Source organism: Myxine glutinosa, chromosome 4 (assembly GCF_964187855.1).
Source record: "Myxine glutinosa chromosome 4, kmMyxGlut1.1, whole genome shotgun sequence".
NCBI lineage: Eukaryota > Metazoa > Chordata > Myxini > Myxiniformes > Myxinidae > Myxine > Myxine glutinosa.
This window is the reverse complement of record NC_136264.1, coordinates 61,486,109-61,514,055: the sequence shown is the minus strand read 5'-3', so window position 1 is coordinate 61,514,055 and position 27,947 is coordinate 61,486,109. Positions and strand designations below refer to the sequence as shown.

Here is a 27,947-nt window from a genome sequence, read left to right as displayed (position 1 = left end):
CGGAGAAAGTAACCATCTTGACTTCACATTATCCATGTCTCAGAGAGCTGTGAACAGTCCAACAGTTGAACATAAACAAGAATCTTCCTCTTCAAGTTCCTGAATATGAAACATATAGTTCGGCTGTTTCATTACTGACATTCCTCTTTAAATTATAAATAAATATTTCCGCAAATTCAACTCACAGGGAATATTTTGTGACTTCAATTCGTGTCATTGTGAAATTTCCCATCCTCTCGGTACGTAATTAATCGACAGGGTTAACTTCTTCCATTCCCGAAACAACACTGAATAGTCTAGTAGGAAGACTAGGTCCCCCTGCACCCCCCGAAGATATACTTCTAATCAGTGTTTCTAGATTGGAAAAAATGTGTAGAAAATGACTAGCTATGGCCCCAAGCTGAAAAAATGTCCCACATACCATTTTTATGCAAATTACTGCTGCCATTATCAAAAAAACGATTTTTGACATATCTCAGCCAATATTGCAGATAATTGAAAAATGAAGGTGTCTAGACCCATGTTTTGAAGGGCATAGATCATGATAGAACTATTCATAACATGATTACATGTGTCTATGGTATACTAGTATGCATATTAATGCTGTAATTACAAAATAATCAGTTTTACAAATGATAAGGATACGTTAATACTGCAGATAACTTAACATGGTACATAAGGGGTCTAAACCCAGGTATTTTCAAGGTTAAATGTCAACAAGATGCTCCTGAGTCTTGCGTAGGGGCGGGACATTGGCAGTAACATTGGTACCACTCAACTTTTCTTCCCACCATTGACTTTGTATTGCGAGAGATTTTCACTTGCTTATTTAAAGGTTTCTCACCCAGCCCACGTAAAATCTACCAACTCCTGCTGTTAACTCCCAAACATATTTTTTTATGTTATCCAATCACAGTGCAGAAATGACAGACTAGAGATCCAAATTAGTGCTGCTATAGCTGCCATTTTACATTTCCATCCATGTAACATGCGCGCTCGCGCGCTCGTATCAATTGGTAATGTCGCGCGCTCGTATCAATTGGTAACGTTGATGTTATTGAATACCTCAGTTGAAAGTTCAGTCTTCCATTCCATCTGTGTGTTGTTCTTGGTATTCATCCTCCAATCTAGCCAGGTAAGATGCTAACTATAATGTTACTCACACTCTTGACTTCAGTTTCTGCATGAAATCATAAACAGGCAGAATAACAGCTGAGCCAGCTAGCACCATGTTAGCTAACGTTAAAGCTAGCCTCATCTATGTACAGTATGTTCCTAATGTCGGTGTAACTTAAACTTTTGTTAATGCCAAACATGAGACATATCTGTTGACTTCTGAATATGAATTGAACCAGAAAGAGGCACGACAGCTGAGCTAGCTACAGTAACTTAGCACAATGTTTCATTGGCCTAGATAGCTAACGTTAGTGTGGAAGAATTTAGATGTTTTAGCTATTAGCACTTTTGATGCCACTAAACATGGTTTAGTCAGCTAAAAAGTACCCTAGTGTAGAACATGACTCAGAACCTCTGTTACCTCACTGAAAACTCAGAGCCTCCTTTCACAGGCACTTTTAACATCATTCGTGATTTCTTATTTGTCATTTAACAGTGATGGTAGACATCGACAGCAAGCATGCCCAAAAGAAAACGGAGTGTAGAACCTGCAGCCCAAAGCTCTCCTCCTACATGCATCCTTCATGTACCATCCATGTCTGATCATGGGGATTTCACGCCCCTCCATAAAATTAAAGGATCTGCTTCAGAAAAACTGCAACTGCTTCAAAAGATCCGGGATAGACGTCTCAACCAACCGCATGACTCCCCATGTCGTATGCAATCAGTATGTGATCAGATCCCGGCAACTCTTCCTGATGACCTAGAAAGAGTAGGATATCACAGCAAGTGTTATAAGCACTTTGTCCGCCACTTTCATCGTCTGGGAGATGATACAGAACCAGGGCCATCAACCTCATCATGGCATCACTCTCCTCGTAAACCAGGAGGTTCTGCTGAACCCATCTTCCCGCCAGAGTGTATATTTTGTGAGAAAGTTGAGACCAAAGATGCTCATCGCAATACTGAGAGGCCTACAACCTTCCCATCCTTTAAAAACAAAGAAAATGCATGGGAGCAAATCGAAACACGGGCTGAGAAAATGGGTCTCTATCGACTCCATCGAAAGGTGAAAAACAAAGACCTCTTTGCATGTGAGGCCAAACACCATCCGTCATGTTTTAAAGCTTTCCGCACAGCATTCTACAACTATGAGCGTGCGATTCACAGAGCCGAAGCACCAAAGGAGCAGGCTTGCATGTCAGCCGCCCATGAAAAGGCATTCAACTCAGTACTGGAACACATTCAAACCCAGGTCATCCAGCAGAATAAAGTTCTACAGCTTTCTTCCTTGCGCTTGCTCTATGTCGAGGAACTGAAACTGAATGGATATGAGAACTCAAATTATCGGTCAGAGAAACTACTGAAACGCCTACAGAATGACCCAATCAAGGAGCATATCCACTTCACGAAGGTTGATCATGACAAATGTGATGTCATTTCTTTCTGGCTTGTGCACAGCTCAAACATAACAGTTTCCAATGCTCTCGCACGAGCATTCACACTCGGAAGCACAAACAAGAACCAAAATGTTGCCCTCCAACTTCGCCAGGGTATTCTACAGGCTTTCAGAGAGTGTAAAGACCAACCATGGCCACCAACAGCTGAAGACATGGAGCTCAATCCTGAAGACATCCTACCTCCAGACCTTGTCCGCTTTCTCAGCGTGCTAATGACTGGCAAGGAGGGCATCGAGACAGAAAAGGTGAAGCGTCTGGTCTTCTCCATTGGACAAGATCTGTGCCGTGCAGTGTCAGATGGAAAATGGAAGTTACCAAAGCACATTCTCCTCTGTGTGACTGTAAGGCACCTGTTCCGAAGCAAACAGCTCACCACAATACTACACAGGCTTGGACACTCTGAGAGCTACGATTTCGCCTTGGAGTTGGAAACTGCTCTCGCCAAGGTCCTGGATGAAGTCTCAACTTATCGTACACCACAAATTGTGACAGGAGAGGGCAACCTTGTATTCCACTGTGAGTGGGACAACTTGAATAAAACCACTACCAGTGTGCACGGCAGCAACATTGTAAACAGTGCTGGAGGAATCATGGTGCAGGAGGTCAAGCCCGGGTTCGAGAGCAGCAAGGACCGAATGCTACCTACCATCAATAGGTCACAACAGCGTAGCCTGAAGGTCGACACACCAAAAACTCTCCCACCCTTGCACTTTACTCGCGTTGGCCCGAAGTTCCCTGAAGGCTCATCATTCACACCGCCAGCAGAGAATGACACAGTCTATGCCACTACGATGCAAGAGTACTACATCTGGCTCTTCATCAGATACATCGGAAGCTGTGGCCTGCAGCCTGTGCCTGGGCTAGGGGGTTTCACCTCTGCAACTGGTTCTCCCCCACCCAGCAAATCAACAGTCGACTACTGCACGCCTATCCACCAACCGATCACAGACAACGCAGTTGTTCGTGAGCTACTGAAGCGTTCCGAGGCAGCAACTGCTGAGGTGGGTCAGAGATGGGTCCTGAATACATTTGATCTGGGTGTCTGCATGAAAGCCCTTCCCATCATCTGGCGCTGGCCAAATGAATTTGCTAGTCATGTAGTAACGATTGGACCCTTCCACACATCCATGAACTACATCGGGATGCTCACTGGACACAAGATGCGTGGTTCTGGATATGCAGAGATTCTCTTTGAGGCACAACTAGTAACAAGTGGATCTCTCAAAGGTGTTCTCAGTGGAAAGGCCTACGCAAAGTCCCTCTTTTGCCTCAAAACAGTGTGTGAGGCAATGGAGAGGCTGTTGATGGAGAGATTCACTGAGGAGGAGAACATCATGATCTCTGACCCTGCTGTGCTTCTCAGAATGACCCAGTCTTGCAACCGAGAGCACCTCGATGAAGCCCTCAAAGACCCCTCAACTCTACTCCTCATCAAAAAGTACCATGCCTTTGAGGAAAAGGTGCGCAAGGGCCACCTGGGGAAGACAGCTGCCTTCTGGATGTCGTTCATTACCCACTGCCATCTTGTCTTCATGCTCCTCCACTCTGTGAAGACCAACAACCTCCAGCTGTTTCACAAGTGTAACGGAGAGATGGCAGATATCTTCTTCGCCTTTGACGGACACAACTAACTAACTAAGCCAAAACCTTATGAGGAGCAAGGATGGATAAGGACTGATGAAGGACTGTTGAAACCAATGTGGTCCAGTGGTCCCATCCTACCAACCTCACTGGTGGATCTTCTGAACACAGGAGAGCACGAAGAGGAGGAGGAAGAGGAAGGAGAAGAAGAGTTTGACTCTGACGATTTCGATGAAAATGATGATGACTGACTCAGTGTAGAATCACTAATGCTAATGATGTTTATCTAAAACAAGCAAGAGAAGAGTGGTCACATTGAGTGCTAGGACTATTTTGACAGTTGTAATATTTAGAAAAATAAAACTTTGTGTTAACGTCTGTGTAGACGGACCTTAATATGAGTCTATTATTTCGTAAAACTGTGATTATTTTGTAAATAAAGCACTAATTAGCATACTAGTATACCATAGACACATGTAATCATGTTATGAATAGTTCTATCATGATCTATGCCCTTCAAAACATGGGTCTAGACACCTTCATTTTTCAATTATCTGCAATATTGGCTGAGATATGTCAAAAATCGTTTTTTTGATAATGGCAGCAGTAATTTGCATAAAAATGGTATGTGGGACACTTTTTCAGCTTGGGGCCATAGCTAGTCATTTTCTACACATTTTTTCCAATCTAGAAACACTGATTAGAAGTATATCTCCGGGGGGTGCAGGGGGACCTAGTCTTCCTACTAGACTAGAAGAGCTGAATAAATTCATCATCATATATTCTATTGTGTGAACTATAAGGTCGGAAGCATCAATACCTGAACCCGTTTACAATAAGGGAATTCTTATCAACATTCCCAACTCGCATCAAACTTTCCTCTACTTCATTTCACCCTTGACAGTTTATCCGTAAAACGAGAAACTCGATACAAGCGCCAAACAAATGATAATCAGTTTAAACGCCTCAACATCCGCGTCTCGTCCAGCTCGGAGCCGCAGGGAGCGGCACACGTCGGGTGTGGGGGGTTAGGGGTGGAGGGGGGATGGTGAAGGATTGGGGGAAGTTAGAGGTAGAAGTGGGGGGTGGTGAGAGGTAAGAGCAGAGGAGATGGTGAGAGGTTAGGGCAGAGGGGATGGTGAGAGGATAGGGCAGAGGGGATGGTGAGGGGTTAGGGCAGAGGGGATGGTGAGAGGATAGGGCAGAGGGGATGGTGAGAGGTTAGGGCAGAGGGGATGGTGAGAGGTTAGAGCAGAGGGGATGGTGAGAGGATAGGGCAGAGGGGATGGTGAGAGGTTAGGGCAGAGGGGATGGTGAGAGGTTAGAGCAGAGGGGATGGTGAGAGGTTAGAGCAGAGGGGGATGGTGAGAGGTTAGGGCAGAGGGGATGGTGAGAGGATAGGGCAGAGTGGATGGTGAGAGGTTAGGGCAGAGTGGAAGGTGAGAGGTTAGGGCAGAGGGGATGGTGAGAGGTAAGAGCAGAGGGGATGGTGAGAGGTAAGAGCAGAGGGGATGGTGAGAGGTTAGAGCAGAGGGAATGGTGAGAGGTTAGAGCAGAGGGAATGGTGAGAGGTTAGGGCAGAGTGGATGGTGAGAGGTTAGGGCAGAGTGGATGGTGAGAGGTTAGGGCAGAGTGGATGGTGAGAGGTTAGGGCAGAGTGGATGGTGAGAGGTTAGGGCAAAGTGGATGGTGAGAGGTTAGGGCAGATCAGATGAAATCAGATATCTCTCCTCTGTCGAGAAGAAAAAGTATTGAACACAAAAAAAGATAACGCAATCAGAGAAGATATTTGAGGATTTTAATTTTATTTTTTTTTCCACAGAGATTTCAAAGAGAATATAGAACTTAAAATAAAAAAATACAAACAATCCGGTTATATACACCTTTATTTTTTTGTTGCAGCGATTCAAAGAGAACTAGAACTGCCACTTTAAAACTGCTGGCAGTGATGACCGGTTTACTCGCACCCACTTTTGATGCAACCCCACTGTTGATACAACCGCACTTTTCATACAACCCCACTTGTGATACAACCCCACTTTCATTGGACATGCTTTGACACAACCCCCTTGGATACAACCCCGACACACACACACACACACACACACACACACACACACACACACACACACACACACACACACACACACATCCCCCCTACCCCCTCCCAGACACACACCCACACCCCTCCCCCCACACGCACACCCCTCCAAACACACACACACACACACACACACACACACATCCCTGCCCACCACACACACACACACACATCCCTCCCCCTACACACACACACACACACACACACACACACACACACACACACACACGCACATGCACACACACACAACACACACACATACACATCCCCCCTACCCCCACCCACATCCCCCCTATCCCCACCCACACCCCTCCCCCCAAACACACACACACACACACACACCAACCCCCCCCCCCCCCACCGACACACACACATCCCTCCACCCCCCCGCACACACACCAACCCCCACACCTACACACACACATCCCTCCACCCCCACACACACACACATCCCCCCTACACACACACACACACACACACACCCCACCCCCGACACACACACACACACACACACACACACACACACACACACACACACACACACACACACACGTGCACACCCCTCCCCCCACACGCACACACATATCCAGACAAACTTACATCCCCCTCCCCCCACCCCCCAAGACACATCCCCCACACACATCCCCCGACACACAACCCCACACACCCCCGCCCCCCCCACACACACACATCCCCACAAACACCTACATTCCCCCTACCCCCCACCCACATACACACACACAAACACATGCACACATCCCCCCACCCCAACCCCCAACACACACACACACACACACACACCCACACCCCTCCACCCACACACACACCCCACCCCCAACACACACACACACATACACACACACACACATATCACACACACACACACACACACACACACACACACACACACACACACACACACACACACATCCGACCCCCCTCCTCCACACGCACACACGAACCCCCCCCCCACCCCCCCACACATACACACATATCCACCTCCCCACACACACCCACACATATTTCCCCTACCCCTCACCCACATACACACACAAACATGCACACATCCCCCACCCCCAACACACACACACACACACACACACACACACACACACACACACACACACACACCCACCCACACACAAACACCCCCACACCCCTCCCCCCACACGCACACCCCTCCACACAAACACACACATCCCCCCACCCCATCCATTAAAAAAAATATTTTCGTTTAATTAACGATATCTGCCACCCGTCGAAGAACGTCATGCCGTGGCATGACGTCATCCGTGGCCCGTGCCGTATGTCCGCGGAAGAACGAAGTATCCCGTCGATCGAACTTGGTCAAATTTTTCATGATTGTCACCAAATTTGTTGTGGTATTTTGTTAACTCATCCGAGGCAATACGACAATCGAAATCCGATTTGAAATCGGAGCCAAATTGATGCCGTAAGGTGTGCCTGCACGTGTGGGTATTTTACCTGTGGAAGATTCACTTTGGAAATACGACCCATTTAAAATGTTAGATTTTGGATAACTTCGTCATTGTAAATCGGATTTCCACAAAATGATGGTCACCATTGCTTGCAGATACCTCTCTTTCTCCTTAAAATTGAAGACAGGATGAACTTCGGAGCGAGAAATAAGCCGAGGCGGCGAAGAGTTTTACAATGTTATTTTCCAATGTAAATGACAATATCGTGTAGTTTTACGAAAATTCATCAGAATTTGCCCAGATTTGTTGCATTCGAATGTTAACACCCTCTAGCGACTGTCAAATCCGAAGATAATTTAATTTCGAGCTACCCTTAGCTCGTGAGGTGGTTATGTCACATGGCCTGGTCCAAAAAAAGTGTTGTGGTTCTTCTTCTTCAGGCAATAACAACTTCTAGTTTCCAGACCGTACATCCAATCATCTTGAAATTTTGCACACTTGTTACTCTTCATGACTTCTTCTAGAGTATGAAGTTTCACGTCGATCAATAAAGCGATTCAAGAGATATCCATTAAAAAAAACAAATTGCGTTTAATTACGATATCTGCCAAACCACGTGACCTATCGCAAATTCTAAAATGAAATTTTAGTAGACTGACATGCTGAACAGATCTGTGAATTTTCTCCTCGATTGGATCAAAAATGAGGGAGGAGCTAGGTTTTAAAGGTTCATGCTTAAAAACGTCATAACTCTGAAACCATGTGTCGGATGATGTCGCCCTCGCTGACTTTTTTGTTCGTCATGGGCATGCGATTCTGCTTGCAAAGTTTGGCCTCGATCTGTTCAGCCGTTGTAGAGAAAAAGGGGTTTTCATGTTTTCACGAAAAACAAGATGGCGGCCGAACCACGTGACCTGCGACGTCATAATTACCATTAAAATATTCTACAGACCGAGTCCCTCCTATGGTGAAAATTTTATCTCAATCGGCCCTATTATTGCAGAGAAAATGTTTTTTAAAGGAAATTAAAACTTAAAATGGCAATAGCACTGGGAGATGTGGCCTGGGAGGACAAAATGGTGTGTTTCTTCTTCTTTCAACAATAAAGACTTTAGCTTCGCGACCGTACATCCATTCATCTTGAAATTTTGCACACTTGTTCCACCTGATGAGAGCTACATCGCATTAAAAATTCAAGTCGATCCATGCACTGGTTCAAGAGTTACAAGCTTTTTAAAATTTAACTTCCATTATTTATTGCGGCCAAACCATGTGACTTAAAAAAACGTCTCAAGTAACGATTAAACATCCCCCCATGAGGAACATTTGTGTAAAGTTTCCACTCGATACCTCCACAAATTATGGAGGTGATTCCATTTATAGTTTGAGATTTGAAAACGTCATAACTCTGAAACCACGTGTCGGATGACGTCGTGCTCGCTGACGTTTTTGTTTGTCATGGATATCCGAATACGCATGCCAAGTTTGGGCTCGATCCGTTCAGCCGTTGCGGAGAAAAAGGGTTTTTTGTGTTTTTTCACGGAAAACAAGATGGCGGCTAACCATGTGACGTATGACTTCGAAAATTTTCGCATTCTGAGTTTTTTTTAACTAAGCATCTGGGGGAAAAATCTCTTTTTCGGGGGAGAAAAACTGTGTTTGACGAATTCTAACCTCTTAACGTTAGCATTTTTGATATACTCAATACACATGTTTTTTGTTCCCATTGCAGAGTTCTTTAGAATGAGCCATTCCTCAAATTTTTCCATTGAGCCGTTTCGGAGATACAGAGGGGCAAAGTTGAAGGTGTTTTACAAGATGGCGCCCATACCACGTGACCTATGACGTCATCATTAGCATTTAAAAATTCTACGAGCCTAGCCGATCATTTGATGAAAATTTCCTGTCAATGAGAAACTTAATTATGAATTTTTCGGAGGTGCAAAATAGCGTGGAAGAATAATAAGAAAAACTCTAGCAGTAATAATAGGTTACTCTCCATTTCATGGAGAGTAAACCTAATAAAGATCAACTCGTAATAAAAATATCAAAACAAATAATCCGGTTAAATACACAAACATCGTCACAATGCCACTCAAAAAATCAAAATCAAAACAAAACAATTCACCACCTGCACAAGGTTTGTTCAACACCTGCACATTCATCACCTGCACAAGATGTAACCGCAGCAACCCTTGCAAGAGGGTTGACTATTCTTTAGAAACTCATCAATTGGCTTCTCAACATAATGTTTTGCATATTTAATGTGGAGAAATGTGCAAAACCCTGAAAATAGATAAGGTGGAAGAACTCTCACTGGTGATAAATGTTTTTGTGCGTAAATAAACCCGATCGCTGACGAAAAACTTTGAACAAAGAACACTTTGTTTGTTTTGGTGTACAAGTTGTTGATCTCTGATTGTGGCCAGTTCATAAATACACAGCAATACAGCAATACAGCAATACCGCTACTGCACATTGGTTTATAGTTTTGATTTTTTTCATTGGAGAGAGCGTTGACTTCAGAATTAGTCTAACACTCCGTAGGTACTCCTTGCTTCTCCCGTTGGTTGTTATCTCCAAATGCATGTGTCATGGCTTCCTTAATCCCTTCGGTTCTGGAATAAGCACCTCAACTCCGACACTGTACAAGAGATGTATTGAGGGATAAGGATAACATGCATGGTAGATATATGGGCGCACAAGCTAGTAGCACCTTTTGGTCCTCACACAGCCAGCAACCAACAACATCTCAAGGAATCACAATTTGTATTCTGCTTCATATACTTTTCTTCAAAGGACAAGGAACTCAAAACATTTCCCCAGTTTCACAGATTGTAGCAAGGAGAAAGGCTCGGCAGGTGGGGAGCTGCTCATAAGAAAAGAATGATGATGCAAGGTCAAACAAAGATTTTGTCAACAACTTCCCAAAACCAGACAGTCAGACGCTCGGGAGGCAAATGGGTCACATTGCCCCCAATTAGCCTGAGATTCGAATGAAATCCCTTACACATGTTTCAGAAGGTGCAACCCAGGTCTCAAAGTATCCACCTTCGTGTGTGTGTGAGTTGTGTTTGTGTGAATGTGTGCATGTCCATATATGCATGTATAGGTGTGTATGTTTGTGTTGTTGGCTGCTATCTCCACATGTGGGTGAGTTGCTCCTGTGCGCTGTCTTCTCCCCCGTGTGAATGAGTTTGTGTTTATTTAAATTTGATAACTGATTTAAAACCTTCAGAACACACAGAACATTTGAATGGTTTGTCCCCAATATGAATGTGTCTATGTTCATTTAAGTTCATGTGTCTATGTCTATGTTAATTTAGAACACACAGAACACTTCTACGGTTTCTCCCCCGTGTGAATTAGTTTGTGTGTATTTAAATTTGATGAACGACGAAAAACCTTTGAACACACAGAACACTTGTACGGTTTCTCCCCCGTGTGAATGAGTTTGTGTGTATTTAAAGTTGATGATTGACGAAAAACCTTTGAACACACAGAACACTTGTACGCTTTCTCCCCCGTGTGAATGAGTTTGTGTGCATTTAAATTTGATAAACGACGAAAAACCTTTGAACACACAGAACACTTGTCCGGTTTCTCCCCCGTGTGAATTAGTTTGTGTGTATTTAAAGTTGATGATTGACGAAAAACCTTTGAACACACAGAACACTTGTACGCTTTCTCCCCCGTGTGAATGAGTTTGTGTGCATTTAAATTTGATAAACGACGAAAAACCTTTGAACACACAGAACACTTGTATGGTTTCTCCCCCGTGTGAATTAGTTTGTGTCTATTTAAATTTGATGAACGACGAAAAACCTTTGAACACACAGTACACTTGTACGGTTTCTCTCCCATGTGAATTAGTTTGTGTTTCGTTAAGCTTGATGAAAGACGAAAATCTTCAGAACACACAGCACACTTGTATGGCTTCCCCCCAATGTGAATGTGTCTGTGTTTATTTAAGGCTAATGGACGACTAAAAACCTTTGAACACACAGAACACTTGTACGGTTTCTCCCCCGTGTGAATGAGTTTGTGTGTATTTAAATTTGATGATTGATGAAAAACCTTTGAACACACAGAACACTTGTACGGTTTCTCCCCCGTGTGAATTAGTTTGTGTCTCTTTAAGCTTGATGAATGACGAAAATCTTCAGAACACACAGAACATTTGAATGATTTGTCCCCAATGTGAATGTGTCTGTGTTGATTTAAGGCTAATGGATGACTAAAAACCTTTGAACACACAGAACACTTGTACGGCTTCTCCCCCGTGTGAATTCGTTTATGTATATTTAAATTTGATAACTGATTAAAAACCTTTGAACACACATAACACCTGTACAACTTCCCCCGTTGGTTGTTATCTTCATTCGCGGGTTTCAGCAGGTGCAACGCAGTCCTCCCACAACTTGATGTGTCCATCTCCATTTGATCCTTTTGACTTGCTGCTGATAACCACAAAATCCTTACAACGCTTGTGCTGATTCTTCACAAATTTTGTCTCAATGTGGACGAGTGTGCAAAATACTCAGGACACAATGAGCATGTGTTCAACTTCTTCCCATTTTGTCCTTTGTGATGTTGAAATAAAGCTGAATAAGAAAAAAAGGAAAACAGCAGAGAGAGAGAGAGAGAGAGAGAGAGAGAGAGAGCGAGAGAGAGAGCAAGAGAGAGAGACCGAGAGAGAGAGAGGGAGAGAGAGAGAGAGACAGAGAGAGATAGAGAGAGAAAGAGAGAGAGAGAGAGCGAGAGAGAGAGAGAGAGAGAGAGAGCGAGAGAGAGAGAGAGAGACAGAGAGAGACAGAGAGAGACAGAGAGAGACAGAGAGAGACAGAGAGAGAGAGAGAGAGAGCGAGAGAGAGAGACCGAGAGAGAGAGAGGGAGAGAGAGAGAGAGAGAGAGAGAGAGAGAGAGATAGAGAGATAGAGAGAGAAAGAGAGAGAGAGAGAGAGCGAGAGAGAGAGAGAGAGAGAGAGAGAGAGCGAGCGAGAGAGAGAGACAGAGAGACAGAGAGACAGAGACAGAGAGAGAGAGAGAGAGAAAGAAAACGAGAACGAACAGACAATTAGCATATTAAAAATCAATTACAAAAACCCTTTTTAATGAGCGCTCATTCAAATTTCACCACCTCCCTACACCATAACAAGGATGCGTTACACATCGTGAATAACTTTTGAAAAAATATATTCCATTCACGAAACCTCAGTGGAGTTGATTATTTCCCTGGGGATGATTAAAGGGCATTTCCCAATCAATTTCAGATTCCCAAACAGAGGCACCAAGACTTGCTCATCGAGCTTTAAGTTGTGGTCACGTAGTGTGCTTGACCGAGTCTTCATCGTGCCTAATTAGTCTGCGAATAAAGATAGGTCGAGGTGCTTGTCTCTTCACACCCTCTTCAACCTTTTGGAAGCTTAGACACTCCGGAATAGTGCAGATATATATATATATATAGATATCGATGTACATCGCCTGAACGCTGTTATGCATTCCAGAGGGGCATTACATGCAGGGCCGGCGCTACCATAAGGCCAACTAGGCAGCCACCTAGGGCGCAGACATCAGAGGGGCGCATTACTGAACCTTAAAGGGTCACCGTTTTACAAATTATTGTTTTAAGACCGGACACAGTATACCGAGTGCCCTTTAGTTCAAAATGATTTGTGTGCCAAAATATTTTCTTTTGTATTTGCGAAAGATAATCAAAGATTGATTATTTAAAATTTTGATTTTGCATCTCGAAAACTTATTGCTCAAACCACTGTTTTGTTTATCTGTAATTTCCATTCACACACTCATAAAGGGACCACTTTCTTTATTTTGCATTGCAAACCACATGGAGTGTCATATTTTTTTAAAGTGAACCCATTTGCCCCAAAGCGTGGGGGTAACAGGGCCACTGCCATATTTATGGATATTGCGCCTTTAATATTGGTGCTGTTGGCATCTTACGATACTTATTCTTGCAAGTTAAAATAAATTTAGCAGTTTCAAGTTTTCTGCTTTTTATTTTTTCTGCAAGACATCTGTTTTTAATAATCGAAGTTGGCATTTTTTTTTGGGGGGGGGGGGGGGGGGAGAGGATGCAAGTAGCTGGCCTTGCCTAGGGCGCAAAATAGTCTGGCGCCGGCCCTGATTACATGACAGCTAAATATGACGGATATCAATCTATTCGAATTGAAATAAATACCTCAATGCGATCATTAAACACAAGGCATGTTAATTTTCTGTGCTCAATTTTGAGAAAGAGATAATATTGGCTCTTTTAGAAACAGAAAGAGGCAATATTGTCTTTTACGATATGTTGTCACTCGGAGGCAAAAGGTCAGAAACGTTCTCTTCTCTTCGCATCAGAGCTTGCAGGATCATGCGGCAGAATTTCCCAGGCGCCACAAATAAGTCATGTTGCACTCCAGCTTAAATAATGGTTTTGCAAGTGCGCCACAAGATAATCTGTTGCAGGATTTAGATAAAAGCAAACAAAATGATACCGTGAAAGGTTGGATCCTGTCTTTACAGACTACTGAGCGCGATGAGGAAGGGTGCAGTATGCATCCTTCTGGTAGAATATGGAACTACCCAGACTCTTCCTATATCTGGCCGTCCGACCAAACTGAGCAACTGGGCAAGAAGGACCTTTATCAGGGAATGGGCGAAACCCCCAAATCCTGATGTGCAGAGCTGATAGAGAAATACCCAAGAAGACACAAACCTGTAATCGCTGCCAGTGGAGCTTCTACAAAGTATTGACGCAGGGGGTTGAATACCATTATGTTTGTGGGGGTAGGTGACGAATTGCCATAATGGAGTTAGGATCGTTTAGGTTTTAGTATGGAGCCTGGACGCGAAGAAGAAGAACCTCGATCTCATAATTAGGGAACCTGTCAGGTTAACAGTGTTTGCATGTAGCCATAAGGGGCGGAATTCTTGTGTTAACTAGACAGGGCTTAAGATTAATTCCCCAGTGTGGAATTGACCCTTGTGATTTTTCCCGTGTGTTTTTATTTTTTTTACATTCATTCAGCCGGCCGTGCAATGGGCTCCATTAGCCACAACACCGACAAGCCGACGGAACCCAGCACATTTGCCGATTGGGCTTAGCCCACACCAAAACCACCGAGGTAATCCCTCTCACTCTCCCCCTCTGTCTGGTGCTGGCGTCGTGATGGGCCGTCGCGTTTTTCGTGTGCACCGTGAAGGGAACATTCGGAGCTTTATTGAGCCTTTACCACGTTGGGGGAAGGGGGGGGGGGCAGGTGTTGTTATACTCGGTGCTTCTCGAAAACCAGAAAATAACGAAAACCAGGAAATTGTCTGAGCAGGCAGACACAAGATTGTAGTCAAGCATGGACAATCTCAAGGCTACAAGTCCATCTCCAGAGACCTTGATGTCCCTGGGTCAACCGTACACAATGTTATCAGGGATAGAGTGGCCAACCTCCCTGGACGTGACCGCAAGAGAAAACCTGATCGAAGATTGCAGCGAAGGATTGCTTCAATGTTGGAGAAAGCACCTATATCAACTGCCAAACAGATTCCAACTGACCTTCAGACACAAGGTACGACAGTGTCAACTCGCACCATCCGTCACCAACTCAATGAAAGGAGACCCATGAAGACCCCACTGCTGCTGAGAGATAGACATAAGAAAGCCCGACTGGAGTTTTCCAAAACGAACCTGAACAAGCCTAAATCCTTCTGGGAGAATGTCATGTGGACAGATGAGATCAAATTAGAGCTTTCTGGTAAAGCACATCATCTCTATGTTAACAGAAAACAAAATGAAACTTTCAAAGAAAACAACACCTTCCCTGCAGTCAAACATGGATGAGGTTCAGTGATGTTTTGGGGTTGCTGTGCTGCCTCTGGCACTGGGTGCCTTGAATGTGTGCATGGCATCATGAAATCAGGAGATTACCAAGGCATTTTGGAGCACAATGTTCATCCCATTGTCAGAAAGCTGGGTCTCCAACGAAGGTCATGGGTCTTGCAGCAGGACTATGCCCCCAAAAATACTTCAAACAGCACCCAGGAATGGTTCAAGACAAAGCGCTGGACTGTTCTGAAGTGGCCAGCAATGAGTCCAGATCTAAATCCCATTGAACACCTGTGGGGAAATCTGAAAACAGCAGTTGGGAGAAGACATCCTTCAAATCTGGTAGAACTGGAGCAGTTTGCACAAGGAGAGTAGGACAAACTGCCAGTAGAGAGGTGCAGGAAGTGCTTGACTGGAGTTATTTTGTCCAAAGGCTGTGCTAAAATTTCTATTTTCTGATTTAAAGCGACAGATTAAGTTCTGACTCAAAAACAAAGGTTCTGTAATATTAACAGTTAAATAAATAATAGTGGAGACCAAATCGTTTCGTCAATTTCAACATATTTTTTGTGAAAACTGTGAGTTAGTTGAAGAAAAGTGCGAGGGTGCCAATATTTTTGAACACGAGTGTACCATTATATTCAAGAAAGAATATCGCACAGATCACCGACAAAGAAAGAGCAAGCAAAGGCCTATTATATTATTCATATGATAATCTGTGAAAAAAATGCCTCCATAAACTAAGAAAATAAAAGATAAAAGAAACAGATGCCTTCCATGTTGATCGATGTCAAGGTATACATTCTTTGCCCAAAGTAATTGGCACTTACCACCATGGTGTGGAACTTTCTGGATGTCAAAGCAAACGCCTCACCAACTGCTCGCACCTATATGGTTTTCCCACCTGGAAAACGTGCAATTCACCAGATGATGCATCATGTCATGCAAAGCGTTAACCTAATGAAAATGTAACGGTTTAAAAACAAATATGATTCTTTATGAAATGGCCTTCCTTTAAAATCTCATGCACAATCATACAGGTTATATGATCAAATATTAACATGCATTATCAAAACTGCATATTGTACGAACTTCACTTCGAATGACAAAGCAAATCTGTAATTGTGTTGAAAAAATAAACTGACTTTACAACAAATCTTGCTTGATATCCATTACCAAGGAACCTCCTGGAAATCTCGTGTTAATGAAGGAAAAAAAGACTCGTCTCTCGAAAGCGTTTGTACTTACACAGAGTTTCCTCATCCCCGTTTGTATTGTCTAATTTAATTTAAATATGAGATAAAAATGGAGGGGCAATGCACCGGTAAAGGGTAGCTATGTCTGTCTCTCTCTCTCTCTCTCTCTCTCTCTCTCTCTCTCTCTCGCGCCCCCTGCTGGTCGTTTGCATGCTGGTTGTACTGTCATGGCGTCTGCTTGTGGAGGCCTGTGAGTGCTCTGTGTTGTTGCTCCATTCCCCCCCCCCCCCCCGTTTTCCCCCCTCTGTGTCCTTGTACCTGTTCGTGGAGTCTTCCTGGTGATTCCCATATACGTTGAGACGGGAGAGAGAGCCGGAGAGCACAGGGTGATCGCTGGTAAGGGTTCGCCGTTTTTGGGCGTCGCCCGATCGGTGTTTGCTCCTTCATCTTAAACCTCTATTTCCTTTTTTTCCTTTCGTTTATCCTTCCTTCAGTTTGTTTTGTTGCCTCCCTTTTCCGAAGTTAGGGAAATCGGAGAGGTCTGATTGCTTCCCATTCCCGGAGTTCGGGTAGGGAAGATTGTATTATATATTCACCCTCCCCGAGTTGGGGAGGGGTTGTAAGTGCAGCTGTTCCAGCATGGCAGCTGCACTATCTCGATTTACGGCCTTTCAGAGCCTGACCCGTAAGCACGGGTTCTTTTGTGTACCTCCGGAACGTGAGGTTAGTGTCGAGGACGTTGTCCTCGCAACCGGTCGTGTTGTCGGGATCGACAAGGTTGTTGCCGCTTCGCGGATGAACAAGCGGATCGTTATTTTTTTGTCCGACGTGGATTGTGTCCCACAAATTGTCGAACAGGGTTTGACAATCGATCCAGATTTATTTGTAATGATTTCCCCACTTGATAGCCCAGCGATAAAAGTCGTGATATCAAATTGCCCCCCATTTGTATCCGACGATGTACTAATTAAAGAGTTGTCCCGATACGGTACCATCGTGTCTCGTATCTCCATGATTCCCTTCGGGTCACGAAACAACGATTTGAGGCACGTGGTTTCATTCCGGCGGCAAGTATTTATGATTTTAAAAAATTCCCAGAAGGATTTAAACCTTATAATAAAATTAAAACATCAACAGAACGAATATACAGTGTACGTGTCCACCAACGTTCTAAAATGTTTTGGCTGCGGACAATTTGGGCATGTTAAGCATGACTGCCCCCGAAAAGAGAATTCTCCACAAGTGCAACCTCCCCTCCGAACCGGGAATAAGCACCGCCCCCCACCTTCCCACCACCGGTCCAAACCCTCCCACCACTGACCCAAGCCCTCCCACCACCGACCCAAGCCTTCCCACCACCGAACCAAACCTTCCCACCACCGAACCAAGCCCTCCCGCCGCCGAACCAAGCCCTCCCACCACCGACCCGAACCTTCCCACCATCGACCCAAGCCTTACCACCACTGATCCCAATCTGTCCACCACCGACCCAAGCCCTCTTACCACCAATCCAAACCCCCCCGCCGTACCCCCCTCCCCTCCCCTTGAAACAGGGGCCCCTCCCTCTACTGAAGGATCTAATTGCAGCCATCTCCTGTTAACTATAGATCTCACCCCCCAGGCGACATCGTCCAATCACAGCTTGTTGCCTGCTATAACTGATCCTACCTCTCCCGCCGTGGTAGCCGATGGGATCCCCCTCCCGATGATCACGTCCTCCCTCCCCCCCCTCCCCCCAAACCCTTGCAATCTCTTCCCACTAACCAGGACGAGTTTCAATTAGTCTGCCCAAAAGGAAAAAGACATCTGCAAACAACAGATGAAAACGGTCACCTCTTTAAAAAACCTACAACTGAAAACCGACAGCCCCTCCTCTCTGGCCTAGATTTGTCCCTCGTCACAGAAAATCGTTTCTCGGTATTGGAGGACATAGATGTGGATGAATCCTCGCCCTTGTCTACTGACCTAGAAACTGATATGGTTGAACCACAAAAATTAGTGCCCCCCCCCTCCCCCCCTCCCCTGAAGATGGCTCATTTCTCTCCCTCCCCGTCCCCCCCCTCTATGGACTATGCCCCATCCGATAACGTGGAGGGATGTGATGACGGTGAGGAGATAAATGATGAAAACCAGTGTGACACACAATCTGAGCCATCTGATATAGATGACTCTGTTAGTGAATGTGGTAGCCTTAAGGAAGAAGAAATCCCTCCAATCCCTCCCTCCGAGATAAAAAGGTTTCTTAAGGACACATTCCGAAAAAGGAATGTTGTAATAGAAACCTTTTTTCCGGAGCTACCTGATTTTATACATTCCGCTAAACTGATGGTAAAACGGCCCCACGTTTTTAATTTCAATTCCTCCCAACGTCACCGTTTAAAGAAGTGGTTGCAAAAAGCTAAGAATGAACTGCTATCAAAAAATTGAGTGGTGGTCACTCCTCCTTATAGCTGTAATGAGTTTTTCCATTTGTAGCCTGAATATTAACGGAGGATGTAGCTCTGTCCGTAAAGTTCAAGTAAGGGATTTTTTATTACAGAAGAAAGTTGACATTGCCCTCTTACAAGAGACCCATGCCAACGACTGCTGTGTCGCAGAGTGGTGTAGGCTCTTCCCCGGCCTGTCCTTCTTTAGTAACGGTGACTCCCGCAAAGGCGGTGTCGCAATAATTCTTAGCCCCTCCTTTTCGCCTTCATCGCTTAAATTCGGCGAAATACACAAGGGATCCCTAGCATCCCTAGAATTCCACTACTATGGAAAATTCTATACTATTTTTAATATCTATGCCCCAAGTACGCCTGTAGCTCGGCGAGTTTTTTTGAATGACCTCGGGACACACCTAACGTCCCTCGACAGTCAAAACGCCCTAAAAAACCAAGACAATCATGTTTGTATTGGTGGAGATTTTAACTGCACCCTCCAACCCCAACTCGACAGGAACAGTGCAGAGCCCCATCCTGCCTCCACAATCCCTCTCACCAAATTTTTAAAACAAATGAATTTGACAGATATATGGCGGGTACAGCACCCATCAATCAGGCAATACACATGGTGTCGATGCATTCAGGGTAATATTGTACTTGCTCGCTTGGACAAGTTTTATATTAATCCTCCACTTGAACGCCTCGTTCTGTCATCCAAAATTTGCCCATCAGGATTCTCGGACCACAGCGCAACATTTCTCAAAATTTCTGCCCCCTGCCCGAAACACAAGAGTGCTTTTTGGAAATTTAATAACAACTTACTTGATGATAGTACCTTTAAGGACATTTTTCCGGAAATTTGGAATATTCTGGTTGCCTCCCAAGGGAATTTCTCAAACCTCAGACAATGGTGGGATAATGCCAAAACGCACATCAGACTGTTCTGCCAACAATATCGTGCGTATGGTGTTCAAGAGGAAAGAAAAACCACAACCTTACTTGAAGATGAAATCCTGGAATTACAGGAACAGCTTCAGGGAACCGCAAGTGTGAGCTACCAGGGAATGAGGCAACAAATCCATGGAAAAACGGCCTTACTGAATTCCATATCCGAAAGGCGAGCACAAAATGCTTTATTGCGCCTGAAGATGAGGTACATACACGACCTTGATGCTCCAACCAAATTCTTCTTCAGCCTTAAAAGGGGGGCCTCTTCGTCAATGATTACACGCTTGCTCCATGATGGGGAACTCCTTTATGAAGATGGCAGAATCAGGGAATGTGCCCGGAAACATTTTAAACAACGGTTTATGCGACATGACATTAACCAGGATGCAATATCGGAACTTGTTTCTAACCTTCCAACATTGGCGGAGGATCAGAAGCAGCAGTTGGAGGATCCTCTTAGGTTACCTGAGCTCACCGCTGCCTTGAAGGCCTTGGAACCTGATAAAGCCCCTGGACTGGATGGGCTGACAAGTGAATTTTTCCAGTTTTTTTGGGACACCATTGGACCTCACCTACTGCGGGTATTGAATGAATGTTTAGAGGATGGACAACTGCCGTGGAGTTGCCGGAGAGCAGTCACCACCTTAATTCCTAAGAAAGCGGACACTCAACTTATAGAGAACTGGTGTCCTATTTCTGTTTTATGTACGGATTATAAAATTTTAGCCAAAGCCTTGTCTAATCGAATGAAACCTTTTATGAATGTACTAATAGGAGAACATCAATCCTTTTGTATTCCTGGACGTACTATTTTTAATAATATCTTTCTTATCCGTGATACCATTCGGTTTTGTAACAATTTTAATATGAAGGTTGGTCTGTTTTTTATTGACCAAGGAAAAGCCTTTGACTGTATTGACCACATGTACCTTTTTAGAGTTTTAGAGAATTTTGGGTTTGGACCTATTTTTATCTCGTACGTTAAACTTTTGTATTGTAATATATCCAGTGTTCTTAAAATTAATCAAGTATTGTGTAGCCCCATTGCTGTACAACGGGGAGTACGGCAAGGTTTCCCGCTATCTGGACTTTTATACTCTCTTGCCATCGAACCTCTTCTGCTCCAATTACGTACGCACATTTCTGGCTTCACTGGATCAATTCTTACCACACCGCTAAAAGTCTCTGCCTATGCAGATGATGTCTGTATTTATATAAAAAATAGTACTGACGTCACTGCGGTGGCTCAGGCACTAAAAACATATTGTCAGGCTTGTTCAGGCCAGGTAAACTGGAAGAAGAGTGAAGCCCTTTGGATAGGACCTGGAGATTGCCCGCCAATTGTCCTACCAGGAGGAGTGAACTGGCAGAAAAGTGGCATTAAATACCTCGGTATTTTCCTCGGAGACAACACCTTTGAGCAGCAGAACTGGGTGGGATTACCAGACAAGGTAATGGCAAAACTGGCCCGCTGGAAAGGACTTCTTTTCCAACTTTCGTACCGCGGAAGAACTCTCGTCATTAACAATCTTGTCGCCTCTATGCTATGGCATAAGATGATATGCCTACAACCGCCTGGGAGCCTTCTTATTACACTGCAAAAGAGCATTGTCGACTTTTTCTGGAGCGGGAAACACTGGCTCCAACCCCCCGTGGCATATTTGCCACTCGCTGAAGGTGGCCAAGGTCTTATTGATATCCGCAGCCGGATTATGGTCTTCCGGCTTCATATCGTGCGCCAACTTGTATATGGAGATGAAGCCCTACTCTGGAGGCCTCTGGCTAACTGCATATTACAGCTTACATGCAAGCTGGGTTACGACCGAGAACTTTTCTTAATGAACCCTCATCAAATCGATTCATCCTTGCTGCCCACCTTTTACCAAGGGGTGATGAACGCCTGGCAAGCCCTGTCCTTTTCCCATGAAATGGCAACATACAACATGGAAATGTTGTTGAACGAGCCCCTATGCTACAACCCCTTCCTGGAAAACAGCTTGAATAATAGGGGACTCGTTCAACGTTTTGTTGATGCCAAGCTGCTGCGAGTGAAAGACCTCATGACAGAGTCTGGGAGCTGCCGGCTGAGTGCTGCCGCTGTGGCACAAAAAACCGGAATAAAATCTGTCAGGATCATCTCTCGGTTCCTTCAAGGGATATCCACAACGTATCGTAATACCTGCGAGGAACTTGGCCCTTCCCCCGAGGAAACAGCGGGTGACTTCCCCAAACTCCTAGTTTTCAGCCCGCCACTTAATCTGTCCCCTGGCCTGAACAGCCCTGATGATACTGCATTATCCCTTCCCGCCTTTCCAAAGAAAACTCTGTACAACGCGTACGTTAAAATTTTATACGCAAAAACATTTTCTGAGCACCCGAGGCTTCGATGGCGGGATGTTTTTACCCCCAATACCACCCAATTGCCCCAATTGGCGAAGTTTTTATCTCTTGCCTACTCCAAAGTATGTTGGAGATATTCAATGGAAACTTGTACACTGGATTTTACCTTATAATGTTTTACTGAACCGGTTTTCTACTGCTAACTCTAATCTATGCCCTTTCTGTGCATCCATTGAAACCCTACCGCATATATACCTGGAGTGTGAACGATTGCAACCTCTTTTTACATTCCTTCAGGAACGCTTTGTGAAGCTTGGTTCCCTCTTCAATCACAATGTTTTTATTTATGGTGTTTTAGGACCGTCTTCCCTTAGGAATGTGGTTTTAATGAATTTTTTAATTGGCCAGGCCAAGTTTGCAATTTATAAATCCAGGAAGAAAAAAATGGGAAACGCTTCTGACTCGTCATGTGATGTACTGCTCACCCTTAAGGCTCTTGTAAATGCAAGACTAAAGCTAGAGTACCGGTTTTTTAAAATGAACAAGAATTTAACATGTTTTAAAGAAAAGTGGGTTTTTAATGATGTCATATGCACACTTGATGATGATGATTTGAAAATAACCTTTCCTTGAGACCATTTTATTGTGTTTTGTTTCTTTGTGACTGAACATAACTGATTTTTTGTACTCTTGTAATAAAAGGAAGAAACAGTCAGTCTCTCTCTCTCTCTCTCTCTCTCTCTCTCTCTCTCTCTCTCTCTCTCTCTCGCCCCCTGCTGGCCGTTCGTGTGTTGGGCGTGGCGTCATGGCGGCTGTGAGCAACTGCTCTGTGGTGTAGTGAGTTCTTTGCGAGGTTTCCTTCTCTCCTGCCCTCCCCTGCCCCCCCTCCCTCTCCTTCCTATCCTGTGTACTTTGGCACTTTGTTTTCATCCGTTCTACACCTTTGTCTTCGAGAGAGAGAGGATTGAGAGCGGGCCCGTTTTGGGTGCGGCCTACTGGCTTCGACGGCGTTTTGTAAGCCATTTTTGTGCTTATAATGCACGTTTATTACTTACTTTAGTTTGATTATTTTGGTTTGATACCTTCTTGTCCGGTTCGGACAAGTGGGGGTGTTGAATTCGCTGGTATGGCGAATGCACGCTCTCGGTTAGAGGCGTTCGATAGCCTAACGAGGAAGCATGCATTTGTGTGTGTTCCACCAGAAGGAGTCCTCACTGAGGATGTGGTACTCGCAGTGGGGAAAATAATCGGGTGCGAGCATGTCCGAGCTGCCTCACGAATGAATCAAAAAGTTGTTATCTTCCTGTCCGAAGAAAACTTTGTTCATGACGTCGTGAGTGCAGGTTTAGCCACAGAAGGTGGTGTGTTTATGTTAGCGTCCCCCATGGATACTCCAGCGATGAAAATCGTTGTATCAAACGTACCACCATTTATACCAAACGACAAACTAATGTCAGTCCTTTCTCGTTATGGAACAGCTGTGTCAAGAATGTCCATGATCCCTCTGAAGAGCCGAGACGAGAGGATAAAACACGTAATGAGTTTCCGTCGCCAAGTTTACATGGTACTTCCCGATCGTGGTGATGATACAGGGTTAAATATTTCATTTAAAGTAAAATCCGACGATCGGGAGTATCAAATGTATGCCTCGTCAGCCTCACTAACGTGTTTTCACTGTGGAGCCTTTGGTCACGTTAAACGTTTTTGTCCCAAGGTTTCGTGTTCAAAGTGTGGGGAAAATGGCCACGCATACACCGATTGTAAAAAGGATAATACTCGTGTTTCTATTCAACCGATTGGAGTTAATCCTGTGAGTGTGCCGGTTCCTGCTGTTCCCTCCTGCAGTGAGACGAACAATAGCAGCATCGATGCGCATATCCCGAGTCCAAAAAACGATCGCACTTCACTTCCTGTCACGGAAACCGAAGCGACCCCAACTCGCACAACCTTTGCTGCGATTCCCTCATGTAGTGAAGGAATGGAGGAGGACCCTATTATTGGTTCTAAAAAACGAAGGGCGTCGGTTGATAATTTTTCTACCAGTAATCCTAAAAAGGTGGTATTGGAGAAGGCCAGTGTAGCTGAACACACAACTCAATGTGTTCCTAATGCTTCCATCGGGTTTGAAAAAAGGGATGGTGAATCCGGTGCTGCAATTGAGGATAATATGTCTGAAAGTTCGCGTACAAACTCTGTGGACGCAAATTGCTATAGGGGTGAAATAAGTTGCAACGCTGAAAACGTTGATAAACCCTCGAACGAACCATTACGATCATTGACATCAGTCACTGTGAACGAGCAGACAGTGACTGACTCATCCCTCTGCAGTGCTGCTCTACCGATGCAGATTCAAAACTGTGTTACCGAGTCGTTCATCGATTCGGTAGATTGTGCTCCACAAGAGGATGAAACTGAGGCTTCAACTTCTGACGAGCACAAATATCACCAGGGCATCGTGGATTGCACAGTGGAGCTCTCCAGCGAATCCCCAGAGATACTGACAATTCCCATAGTGACCACGGAGGCCGACATCCTCGATCCTGGAGGGACCTTGTCAGACTTGTCGGAATCTGATGAGGATGAGGAGGTGCCTGAGTTGTCTCAGTCTCAGTTGAGTCAGCCAATGATATCTCCTCAACTCGTACTCTCCTTTTTGAATGAAACCTATAGACAGCGAAATGTAGTTATCAGGGATACATTTCCTGATTTAGGTTCATTTATTCAATCAGCAAAGGAAATAACAAGAAAGGGCAAGGAATTTCCACTAACAAGGTCACAATTTCACCGACTCAGGAAATTTATTACAAAAGCCAGTCTTGAGATTTCGCAACACCCAATCAAACCCTTTGATAAGGAATGAAGCAAATTACCTTTGGCACCTTGAACATTAACGGTGGAGGTGCAAACCCAAACCGCCAAGCTCAAGTGCAAAGTTTATTTCGGCGCAAAAACGTCGATGTACTTTTACTGCAGGAAACGCACATCACCCAAAACGTAGAATATGATTGGTGTCGCGTTTTTGGGGGACAGTGCTTTTTTAGCAACCTGTCTTCCCTTTCGGCAGGTGTTGCGTTCGTACTTCGACCAGGGCTAGTACCTGAGTCAATCCTCTTCCAGGAGATCATTAAAGGCCGATTCAGCTCTCTTGAACTGGAGGTTAATAACTTCCATTTCACATTATTCAATGTGTACGCACCAAGTGAGAGCACAGAACGGAAAGCTTTCTTTGCGTCTGTGATTAATCACCTGCAGACAGTTGATCTAAACCAATGTATGTGTATCGGGGGTGATTTTAACTGTACCTTTGAGCCTGTAATGGACAGGAACTCGGCAGAACCTCATCCCGAATCATGTATTGATTTATCCCTTTTCCTTTCTCGGGTGGGTTTGCTAGATGTATGGAGGGTACTTTTCCCCAATGAACCTCAGTTCACCTGGAGCCGCATCACCAGAGGAAGAGTGTCCTTCGCGAGACTCGACCGATGGTATATAAATTCACCCTTTAGAAACGCTATAGTCTCTCCAGATTATTTTCCGTCAATATTTTCAGACCATCATCTAGTAACCATGGGGTTTCTTTTTCCTCAGTCAATAAATAAAAGTGCATACTGGAAATTTAATACCAGTCTTCTAGAAGATGGTCTATTTAAAGAAGCCTTCCAAGTTTTCTGGGCTAATCAAATCCAAAGAAAGCCCTCTTTTTCTTCTGTTAATCTTTGGTGGGACAATACGAAAGCCCAGATTCGGGTGTTTTGTCAACAGTTCAGAGCAAACATTACAAATGTGAAGAATATAACAATGACTTGTTTGGAAGCTGACATTGTACAGCTCGAAGGTAAACTTGCTAAAAATAATAATGCAAGAAACTTCCAGTTATTACTAGAAAAGAAGACTCAGTTGAGAGAGTTAATCCAGGAGAAAGCAGCAGGGTTGTTGCTCAGACTAAGGGTTAAGAACTTAAAGGTTTTAGATACCCCTAGTAAAGCTTTTTTTCGTCTGGACTCTGTCAGCAAAGCACCCAAGAACATCCTTTCGGTAATTAATCCTGGCGGAACTGTCGTTGTTAATCCCAGAGACAGACGGTTATGTGTTCAGGACTTCTTTTCCAAACTGTTTTCAAAACAGGTCGTTTGTGAGGAAACAATGAGACTTTTAACCTCTCACCTATCCTCGTTAACCGAGTCCCAGCGGCTGGATATGGACTCGCCAATTACGCTCGAGGAGTTAACGCAAGCCCTGGCTGGAATGGACTCGGGAAGAGCCCCTGGAATCGATGGTCTGCCGGCGGAATTTTATGTGGAATTTTGGGAACTATTAGGTCCAGAACTGATGCATGTGCTTGAATCATCACTGACTCATGGAGAATTGCCTTTAAGTATGAGAAGAGCGGTGATGTCCCTTCTTCCAAAGGCTGGTGATTTGCGACAAATGAAGAATTGGAGACCTGTTTCTCTACTATGCACTGATTATAAAATCCTTTCAAAAGTTCTGGCGAATCGAGCTAAAAGGGTAATTGGCGATTTGGTTCACCCTGATCAGAGTTATTGCATTCCAGGTAGATCTATGTATGATAACATATTTTTCATTAGAGATCTCATAGATGGCAACTGTGTGCAGAATGATTTTGGTATAATTTTTCTTGATTTAGAAAAGGCTTTTGATAGCATCGATCATGTCTTTTTAAATCATGTGCTTGAAGCCTGTGGATTTGGAGATATTTTCAGAACTTATATTGCTTTATTGTACAACAATATATTCAGTTTAGTTAAGGTGAACAATGAGCTTTGTTCTCCCATACAGGTTCAAAGGGGGGTAAGGCAAGGTTGCCCCGTCTCCGGCTTACTGTTCACCCTTGTAATGGAATCACTTCTCGTGTTACTAAGGAATAACGTTTCGGGAATGAGTATATCTCCTGATCATCCTCCAGTTGTTGTATCGGCGTATGCTGATGATGTCGCAATCATTGTTAAAAACAATAACGACATTGCAGCTCTGGCTAAGTGCCTACATTTGTTTGGTTTAGCTTCCTCGTTGAAGTGCAACTGGGAAAAGAGCAAAGCGCTATGGGTTCCCTCTGTCAGGGACAGCGCATCTGGAATGGCGCAAGACCCGCCAATACACCTTCCTGCAAGTTTAAAGTGGGTGGATGGAGGTGTTCGCTATCTGGGAGTGTTCCTTGGATCCCCACAGTACAGCCAGAAAAACTGGGAAGGTGTCGCTGAACGCGTAAAGAAGAGATTGAGTGGATGGAGGAGAGCCCTGCCTCACCTTTCGTATAAGGGCCGAGTTTTGGTAGTCAAGAACCTCGTCGCCTCCTTCCTGTGGCACAGATTCATCTGCCTGCAACCACCAGAAGGCTTGGTGAAGGAAGTGCAAAGACAACTGTTGGAGTTCTTTTGGGGAGGGTATCACTGGTTACGGCCAAACGTTGTATGCCGTCCATTGGCCGAAGGTGGCCAGAGTATGGTCGACATCAGGAGCCGCATAATGGCCTTTCGGCTATGCACTGTGCAAA

General features: G+C 44.5%; 1 pseudogene; it reads right to left on the bottom strand.

The window, feature by feature from the left end:
• The window catches only part of LOC144891606 (uncharacterized), a 44,003-nt pseudogene that overhangs the window by 4,114 nt on the left and 11,942 nt on the right, over positions 1–27,947 (bottom strand).